This window comes from Stegostoma tigrinum, chromosome 30, assembly GCF_030684315.1.
Source record: "Stegostoma tigrinum isolate sSteTig4 chromosome 30, sSteTig4.hap1, whole genome shotgun sequence".
Classification (NCBI taxonomy): domain Eukaryota; kingdom Metazoa; phylum Chordata; class Chondrichthyes; order Orectolobiformes; family Stegostomatidae; genus Stegostoma; species Stegostoma tigrinum.
In genome coordinates, this window is record NC_081383.1 from 7967873 (window position 1) to 7977962 (window position 10090).

Sequence of the window (10090 nt, forward strand, 5' to 3'; positions counted from 1 at the left end):
GACAGCTGGTATGGATGGCTGGATGGCAACGCAGAGCGATATCAACATTGCGGGTTCAAATCCTACACTGCTGAGGTTACCATGAAGAACCCTTCTTCTCAACTCATCTCCTCACCCCTAGGTTAAACCATCACCAGTGAAGTGTCTAGTGACAGAAAAACAAAATGGTTTGATAAGACTAAGGTGACGTTAACTTTGCATTACTTTCCAATGTGATTACGCTGAAATGGGTGATTTCTTTTGACATCACTAGGTGATAAAATTGGGTCTAGAGGTGAAAGAATAAAAACATCTTCCAATCTCTAATAGTTTTTGGACAATACAATAATCCAAACTTCAAAAAGAAAATTTAAAATGGACATATAACCATTTCAGCAGCTCAGGCTGGTAAGTAATGGACGAATGATTACACAAACACATTTATCCTTCAGCAGGTCCCAGAAAAGCTTCTTCTGGTCAGCAAGACACCGTCTATTGATAAATAATTCATCACCATTAATTGGAAGGCCAGTTGGCCCTCCAGCTCCTGCCAAACACAGGAACAAACAGTGGCCGATTGCCTAATACTCAACGTCAAGTCATCGATGGAAAAAACATCCCAACTGCACTTAACGTTTATTGCCTTGTACAGTCAATCTCTGGGGCAACTGCTGGGCTGCATAAATAAACAAGGATACACATTACTTCACTAATCCTGGAAACGTTCATTAATAGAGAAAGAAGAAACCAGAGACAGAAGAGTAATCCCTGGGTGAATTGCCACTTTGAAGTGCATGGTGTGTTGGATTGAAGGATTACCTAAAATAAAAAAAAGGAAGGAAAAACAATTGACATACAAGGTCTCTTGAAGCACTGAATGTGCTCCCCAGCATGGTCCAATGATCTAATGGATAAAAGTGCAGTCGAAATTAGTGACTTGTTACCTTTGCCAAGTTGCTGGGTAATGGTTAAGGCTGTAAGCACATTTCAATTAAAGAATCTTAGGAAATAGGATCAGGCCATTCAGCCCTCTCAAACCTGCTCCATCATTCAATTAGATTATGGCTGATAGTGCAGGAAAATGGCATCGAGCTAGGCAATTTCCAATTCCTTGAGCTGCCCAATATCCAGAAGAGACGGTGATGGCCTAGTGGAATTATCACTGGACTGTTAATCCGGAGACCCAGGCAATGTTATGGAGACATGGGTTCGATGGTGGAACTTGAAGTCAATAAAAATCTGGAATTAAGAGTCTAATGATGACCAATTGGGAATTAGGGATGTGCAAATAAAAACAGCAACACTCTCATCCCATGAGTCAATGTTTTTTTTAAAAAAAATCTAGAATTCAATCAATCAATTTCTATCTTGAATACATTTATTGATGGAATGAGTAAATACTACCTACCTCTGTGGTAGGGAATCCCAAAGACTTACTTCAGATTACTAAATGGCCTACTCCTTGCTTGAAGATTGGTTCCCCGAGTTCTAAACATCCCAGCAAGAGAAAACATCCTTCCTGCATCTCTGAGATAGCAAGAACAGCCAGTGCTGGAGTCAGAGATAACAGTTACCTAGAATACACCTCCTCTCACCCACCTTCCTGCCAGAATGCAATCCCCTGCTCCCAATTCCTCCACCTCTGCCGCATCTGCTCCCAAGATGGGAAGTTCCACTCCACCACATCCCAGATGTCCTCCTAGTTCAAGGGCCACAATATCATGCCACCCCCCCCCCCCCCCCCCCCAGCCTCAGTGGTCGAAAATCCTCTCCACTGCATCTCTTGCGTTTCCTGCACCTCTGCCCTCACATCCCCTTCCTCCAACAAAATCAAAGACAGATTCCCTTTGGCCTCATGTTATCACCCCACCAACCTCCGGATTCAATGTATCATTCTCCACCACTTCTGCCACCTACAATCCGACCCCACAACCAAAGATATATTTCCCTACCCACCCCTACCTGCCTGTTGTATGGACTGGTCTCTCCGCGACTCCCTGGTCACTCCTGGCACCTTTCCCTGCAACTGCCACCTGCCCCTAGACCTCCCCCATCATTCCTATTCAAGGCACCAAACAAACCTTCCACATTAGACAGAGGTTCACCTGCACATCCGTCAATGTGGTCTATTTCATCTCTTGCTCCCAAGGTGGCCTCCTCTACATCCGTGAGACCAAGCAGAGGCTTGGAGAACATTCTGTAGAGCACCTGCACTCTGTTTGTCACAAACAACAACGCCTTCCAGTCGCAAACCATTTCAACTCCCCACTCCCTGGGTGACATGTCCATCCTGAGCCTCCTCCAGTGTCAAAATGACACCACCCGCAAACTGGAGGAGCAGCACCACATATTCCACCTTGGGAGCATACGGCCCAATGGCCTACATGCGGCTTTTACCAGTTTCAAAATCTCCCCAACCCCTGGCCTCATCCCATGACCAACCCTCCCTTTCAGCTCCGCCTCCCTGACCTGACACAATCTGTCCACCTTCTCTCCCATTTATCTGCTTCTCCCACCTCACTGACCAATCCCCACCACTCCCTACCTGCACTCACCTATCACCATCCCACCTACCTTCCCCAGCCCCACCCCTCTACTTTCAATTTATTTCAGAGCTCCCTTCCCCCTCCCCCATTTCTGAAGAAGGGTCCCAACCCAAAATGTCCACTTTCCTGCTCCTCTGATGCTGCCTGGCCTGTTGTGTTCCTCCAGCTCCACACTGTGAACCAAGAACCCCTTCACTCCTGCATCGACTCTTTAGCCATGTGCTCATCTGCACTAGCCGTGTACTCTTCTACACAACGGCATGTGGTACCAAGTGTAATCCACTGATTACAGCCAGAGGCCCTAATCCACTAAATTCTTGTTGTAGGTCCACTTCACTCTTTCTACCAGTGTCATTGGTAATAATCAGAACTACAACCACTAGCTGTTTGCCCTCCCCTTTCAAAATACAGATTGTGGTATTCTGTTTTCTCCCTCCCTGTTGTCAGGTGATATTTTCTACCCCCCAATTGACAGAATCCATTCCAAAATCTATAGAATTTGGAAGATCATCACTGATCACTTACAGCTACCTGTTTCATCTTTCAGATACCAGATCATCTGGCCCAGGGCCAATCATCCCATTATCTTCTCCAGTGCTATTGTCCTTTTAATGCTGTTTTATTTTAGTTCCTCACTCTCACTGATCCCTCGTTTCTCCAGTATTTCTGAATTTTTTTTGTATCTTCCTTTGTGAAGACAGAAATTTTATTTTTGAGTTTCTGTGCCATGTCCTTATTTCCCAAGATGAATTTTCCCATCTTCCCCTATAATGGGCCCACAATTGCTAATCTTTTACTTTTCACAAATCTTTACAAGTTTTCACCAGTCAGATTTTATGATTCTTGCTTGTTTGCTTTCAACTTCTGCATTTTACTGATGTCTCAATGTTTTTAAGTAAAGGTTCAGTTTTTTGATTGAGATATCAAATCAAAAGGAACTGTCCATCATTTTGCTGGCCTCATGGATCTCTAGGGTCAATTTCAAAAGAAGAACAGGTGACTTTTATTCTGGCTGATATACATTTCTTTAACAAAAGTAAGCTATCCAGTACCTTATTTCCTCACCGTTTGTCAGATCTTGCTGTGTGAAAATTGGCTTCATGTTTTCTACATGACAACACTTTCAAAATTCTTAATTGGATCTGAAGTGCATTGGGACATCCTGAAATTGTAAAAAGGCAAGTGATTTCTCGCTCTGTAACTGGATACCATCAGAGCTAGGTCCTAAACTTGTCCTTTACAACCCTGAGCTTGTACAGAGACTTGCTGAAAACCATCCAAACTCAGTCATTAGTGATGGAGGAAACAGGATTAAAAATAATGGGAAAGAAAACAAACACGCATAAAGATCTGGGGCAAAGCTTTTTTCTTTCTTAATCAAAACTCCCTTCTGAAATAAAATGGAATTCTTGCCAGCGTTCCAAGATTCCATGAGCAAATGTCCAGAACAAGAATTAAAATGAACTTTTTGAACAACAATCTCAGCAGAAACTCAGACTTCTGACCCAAAAATAGATTACACCCGAGTCGGTCACACTGAAACAGCATTCCTTCCTGGCTCCATTTACATTACATAAATACTGCAAGCCAGACTCCAGTATATCTAAACAGGGCTACATCCATCTATACTTACAGCACAGAGGAAAAAAATCCTCTCACTTTCTTTTGTCCTGATTCCAGTTTTGCGTTTCAGTTAGTGAATTCTAAAGTTCTTCTCACCATCGTTTTATCCCATCTCCATTCTTTTTCCTTCCTCTCCTGAAGGTGCTGATTCATTCCGACGCAAAGATCCACAAGTGTTCCAAATCGTCAGGGGTGTTGACGAGCTACAATCAAGACTAACCTATTTTCACTTTTTGGAAAGCCGGTAATTAAGGAGGGGATAAATGCAGCAGGTGAACAGAGAAAGGGTATAGGAGATATTTAGGTAAAGGCAGGTGAGGACACCAAATACCCAAAACAACAGTAAGAACAGAATTCATCATCGTGGTTAAAATGAATTTGCTGGTGGAGTTAGATGAAGTAGGGTAGAATGAGGGGTTAACATCAGCTTAGGTCAGTTGGGCCATTAGCCTGTGCTGTGAATTCTATATAACAAAGACAACAAAATATTCCCCTAAGCCTTTAAAAGCTGGTTGATAAAAGTGCCAGACAGCTGGAACTGAACTGCAGGACTACGAAGCAACATCCTTGGAAAAGACTTGAAGAACAGGTCATCAGCCAGTACGCTGTCTGTTCAGTGTGAGCCTTGTCATTAACTTCCAGTTAACTTCTTGACTATAAAGGGCATCACAGCGAGTCTGGCTGAATTAGGTGAGCATTCAGTCCTGGAGCTGTGCACTGGTGTCCCAATTCTTAGTTTGGCTGTCTTGTACATCAGTGTGGGACTCCTGGCAAGACTGGGAGGTCTTACACATCTTCTCCATCTTGGGCAGTGGCTCAAATTACTGAATATTGAATGGTCTGGACACAGTGGATGTTGGGAAGATGTTTCCATTGGTAGGAGAAATTAGGATGCGAGGACACAGCCTTAGAGTAAAGGGAAAATAAGGAGAAGCTTCTTCAGCCAGAGAGTGGGGAATCTATGGAATTCACTGCCACAGAAGGTTGTGGAGGACAGGAGGCCATGGAGGTAGATAGGTTCTTGATTATCAAGGGGACCAAGGGTTATGGGGAGAAAGTGGGAGAATGGGGTTAAGAAACTTATCCGCCATGACTGAATGGCGGAGCAGATTTGATGGGCTGAATGGCCTAATTTCTGCTCCTATGTCTTATGGCCTCAAGACGGAGTTTGTGGGACTTGAAATAACCAAACAGTCTAATTCTGGGCCCATATATTCAGCCTGTATTTTGATGGAGCAGGCAGGTGGGAAGGTCCTTCTGTTGCTTGTGATTGACTCCATCTAGAACTGCTGGAGTTGTACAAAATGTTTGGCACCTTCACACACAATTCTTCTCCAGTTTGGTCAGTCCTAAGGAGCAAGAGATTCCCGTGAGTGGGTGATGATATTGCATTTTTTCAGGGAAGCTTTGAGGACATCCGTGAAGTGTTTCCTCTGCCCGTTTGGTATCTGCTTGCCAATGACAAAGCTTGTTTTGCAAGTTTTGCATCAGGTATGCAGACCATACATAGTAGGAACGCCTGAGGTTTACTGTGAAGACTTTGCAGGCAGCAACCACTTGCTTCTGAACAGAAGGGTTTTGAACCCTGAATATTTGTGTTTTGGGAAACGTACTTGCTGATAAGCAGCTATTTTGAACTGGAACCTCTTCTGATCTTTTACACTGGTGATAACTTAAACACAAGAGTGAGGGAGGTTTCCTCAGTGTAAATATCTGTAAAAACTCATAGCAAGTATGAACAACTCACATCATGTTCACAAGAAGCTTGATACCATCCAGGTTAAAGCAGCCCAATTGATTGCTATGACTTCCACAAGCATCCACTCCTTCCAACATCGATGCTCAGTATGCACTGCTGCCACTACTATCTACAAGTGCACTTCAAAAATTCACCAAGGCTCTTTAGACTGCACCTTCCAAACCCATGGTCACTTCCATTTAGAAGGAATCGGGAACCTGCAAGCTCCCCTCACCACTCTTACTTGAAAACATATCACCGTTCCTTCACTGTCTCTGGGTCAAAATCCTGGAATTCCCCCCTGAAGGGCATTGCTGGTCAATTACAACAGGTGGACTGCAGCAGTTCAAGGCAGCTCACTGCTAGCTTCTCAAGGCCAACAAGGCTCAGGTTGGCCAGCCAGTAATGCTCACGTCCCACGAATGAATTTAAAAAAAACCATGGGAGCCACAGGGAAATTAAAATCCTCCATGATCAAGAATGCATCATAAAAATTGTTTAATTTTTTGAAATAAAATTGAAGTCTGTAATAAATATTTGGTCCTCAGTGTTGAGTGTAATTTTAATTTCGGATGATGGTGTAAAATGAGTGACTTTGGATCATTTAATTTATGCCCTGCCTGATGTACTGTGAAGTTCCTAAAACAAAGATTTCCATTGACTGTGCAGTGGGACATGGTGTAATTTAAGCTGTTGGTTTGCCCAACACTGTAAGCATATGAAAGCGGATACAGTTCTTGATCGTAGGACTATAGAACTTCTATAGCACAGGGCCACTTGGCCCAACAAACCTGTACTGGCTCTCTGAAAAAGCAGTTTAATAGACCAAGTCCCCCACCTTTTGTCCCCAGTCCAGCAGTTTTCCTCCCTACACTTCAGGTGTTTATCCAATTCCCTTTTGGAAAGCTACAGTTGAAACTGGCTTCACCACACTTTTAGGCAGTGGATTCCAAATGTTAACCAACAGATGCATAAAAACAGTTTTTCCTTCCCACAAGTAATATTGCTGACATCTCTTTCCCTTCCTTCTTGGTCAGAAAAGATGGCCCTGACATTTTTAACTCTCTAAAATTTTGAAGTCTCAGATCACTTTCCCTTCTCACAGACTCTCTATTTGAACTTGACTTGCTGGTGCTGATGGTATGATGCTTAGGTGTAAACAGAATTAGAATTCCAAAGCACAGGTTTCACTACATAGTTGTATCATAACGTGGGTCAGGGTTCAAGGATAACTCTTGTGCGTGGTGCCTGGTCTGTGCCAATGTTGGGTACAAACAAGCAGAGTCTTCAAAACCATCACTGTCTGTGCTAAATGCAGACTGTCAGTAATTATAGCCTCACATCATGGGAAATATTTCAAAAATGCCAGACGTACAATTAAATTAATTTAAAATGCAGAAGATACAATGTCATTCAAGCAGGTGGCATACCACCATCTTCTCAAGAACAGTTAGGGATGGGCAATAAGTTCTGGTGAAGCCAGTGACACCCACATCCTCTTGAAAGAATAAATAAAAAAGCAAGAGCCCACAGATAACTACATTGGGGCAAATCACCAATAATTGGAATTTGGTAGCTGCCTTTGCACTATCACTTACTTGAAATCATCTAGAACTCTGGTGCTGTCTCTTAACTTGCACTAAGACTCTTTCCCCCAACTGCCTTGTGCTCACTGACCTACATTAGCTCTGGCTGCAGCAATGCTTGTATTTCAAAAATTCTCTCTGTTCAAATCCCCATACCTCATTGCTCCCGTATCCATAACATTAAAACCCTCCTTGGCCAATTCTGGCAAATCCTTGACTTTAATCTCATTCTGTAGTTGGCAGCTCAGCTGCCTCAGGCCCAAGCTTTGGAACACTCTCTTGAATTCTCTCTTTCAAATCTGACCAAGCTACTGGTCCCTTTCTGTTCTCTAAACATTACTTGTTAACTAACGTTTAGCTCCCTTGATGGAACAGTCAGTCTTTTTTAAAAATTCATCTGTGGGATGAGGGTGTCACTGGCTAGGTCAGCATTTATTGTCCATCCCTAATTGCCCAGAGGGCAGTTAAGAGTCAAGCACCATACATGATTACTGCCAAGCGAACCATGTCAATCCTGATTTCAACACTTCATTTAATTATTTCCTGCGATATGGGTATCATTGGCAGGGCCTGTATTTATCACCCACCCTTTGGACTGATTGCTAAGGCATTTCAGAGTGCAGTTAACCCTCAGCAGTTCCACACTTTGTTATCACACATTGTGTTGAATTTGGAATCACAAACCAGGCAAGAATGACTGATTTCCTTCACCAAAACCTTAGGATAGATTTCTACAACAATCAATGATAGCTTCATCACCACCTTTTTGCCAAAAACTTAAATAAAACATTCCCCCAGCTGTTGTAATTCATTCAGAGACCATAAGAACTGCCAATACTGGAGTCTGAGATAACAAGGTGCGCAGCTGGAGGAACACAGCAGACCAGGCAGCATCAGAGGAGCAGGAGAGCTGATGTTTCGGGTAGGGACGGTCCCCTAAGACTGCCTGGCCTGTTGTGTTCTTCCAGCTCGACACTGCATTACCCGCAACAGTTGTGTTGGGATTTGAACCCAGCCTCTCACCACAGATACCACTAACCTTGCTCCTTGCTCAAAGTCAAGTCTGCTCAACTGTAAATACTGGTCACAATGCTCTCAGTACCTTGGAAGAAGGATGTGAAGAAATGCCCCAGAGCTCCCAACCCTACTTGGAGAGTTTTAAGTGTTAGACGAAAACAGGAGTGTCCATTTATGGTCAAATAACCGGTAATCCTCCTGGTCATGTCCAAGAACTCAACTTGACGGAGAGCCAAGGGTAGCAGAAAGGAAGCTTCAAAAAAAACTTGAGCAAGACTGAAGCTTTTAGACTGTAGGGGCAATGCGTCACATTCGAGACCACATGCTCGATTCCAAATTAAGAGATACTGTTCAGTGATTGAATGCACTCTCCGGAGAATGGGGAGCCCGAAGTAAAAAGATTAATTTTTCATTTTGTGTTTTAAAAAAAATCACAAGAGACGGCGCTACAAAACAGTGGGTGACAGTTCAAACGGAAACTGAGCGACGTATAAGCAGCGAGAAGCATTCTAACAACTCACAAAAACTTCAACACTCACTAAGCACAAGTTGGTGAATTTATGTCCCACACTCGAGAATGCTGCTGGTCCATCTCAGGGAGACTGGCTCAGTTTTCAACAAGACAATATGGGATAGGTTTCCGAGCATTCTAGAGCTGGCGTTTAATAACTGACAGTTTTAACATAACCCGGAATAATCAATCCGCACCATCTCACAGGTAAGCAGCCGGTTTGAGACCAGTACATTTATAGTAAAAACATGAAGAAGGGGAGAGAGAGAGAGAGAGAGAGAGAGAGAGATGATTACTTAGCAGAATAATAGTCCAATTATTGGCGTCCCACTTCTAACACCCACCCGGGGAGAATACAAGTTAAATTAAGAAACATCACACTGCATTTAACCAAAAGCGCAACTTTACCTGACGAATACATTCAATCGCCTACGACCAAATATTATTGAGATCTTGGATTTGCTGGAATGGGAAAAAAAATCGTGCAGTCAAAACCGACTGAGCTGATCACCAGCACCTTCAAACTATATCTGCATAATATGTAGAGTTACATTGATACTAGCAAGCCGTGTAGAATGTGACCTGCCACTGACTTTACTGACGCAGAGACAACAAATACCAAGGTTTCACTCACACTGCATGGGTGGTCACTGCTCCCGTCCTATTAACCAGTGGATCGTTCGGCTCGTTGGAGACTTTGCTCTCTCTCTTGTTTGTTGCAATCAAATTAGCCTCTAGACTGAGAGGGAGAGCCTGCACGTCAGCCGCCCACTGCACCCGAGGTTCACAATCATTTTGTTTATGATGTTGAGTGCTTCTTTTTTCAAAGACTGCTCAAGATTCCTTGAGGAAATAGGTCACGGTTGCAATCAAAACATGTGGGCCCAATCTTTCAGTAAAAAAAACTCTTGCTTTTAACCCTTTCTATTATTTCTGTCTAATAGATTTTACAACCGACTCACCCTTTGAAACTCGTCGATTCCTGTGAATTCCCCTCCAAACCTCATGCCCCTGGAGTTATCTCAGTCAGAAGTCACACGACGCCAGCTTATAGTCCAACAGGTTTGTTTGAAATCACGAGCTTTGGGAG

At 43.3% G+C, this 10090-nt stretch overlaps 1 long non-coding RNA gene across 2 annotated transcripts in view; it reads right to left on the bottom strand.

The window, feature by feature from the left end:
* The window catches only part of LOC132206072 (uncharacterized), a 34662-nt gene extending 24950 nt beyond the window's left edge, over positions 1-9712 (bottom strand). The window contains exon 1 of one of the 2 annotated variants that reach the window (XR_009442801.1): positions 9635-9712. This is a non-coding gene — a long non-coding RNA (uncharacterized LOC132206072). Of the gene's footprint in view, positions 1-9408; positions 9568-9634 lie in introns of those variants that run through there. The other variant, XR_009442800.1, reaches the window with a different exon arrangement.
* Positions 9713-10090: the final 378 nt, after the last annotated feature.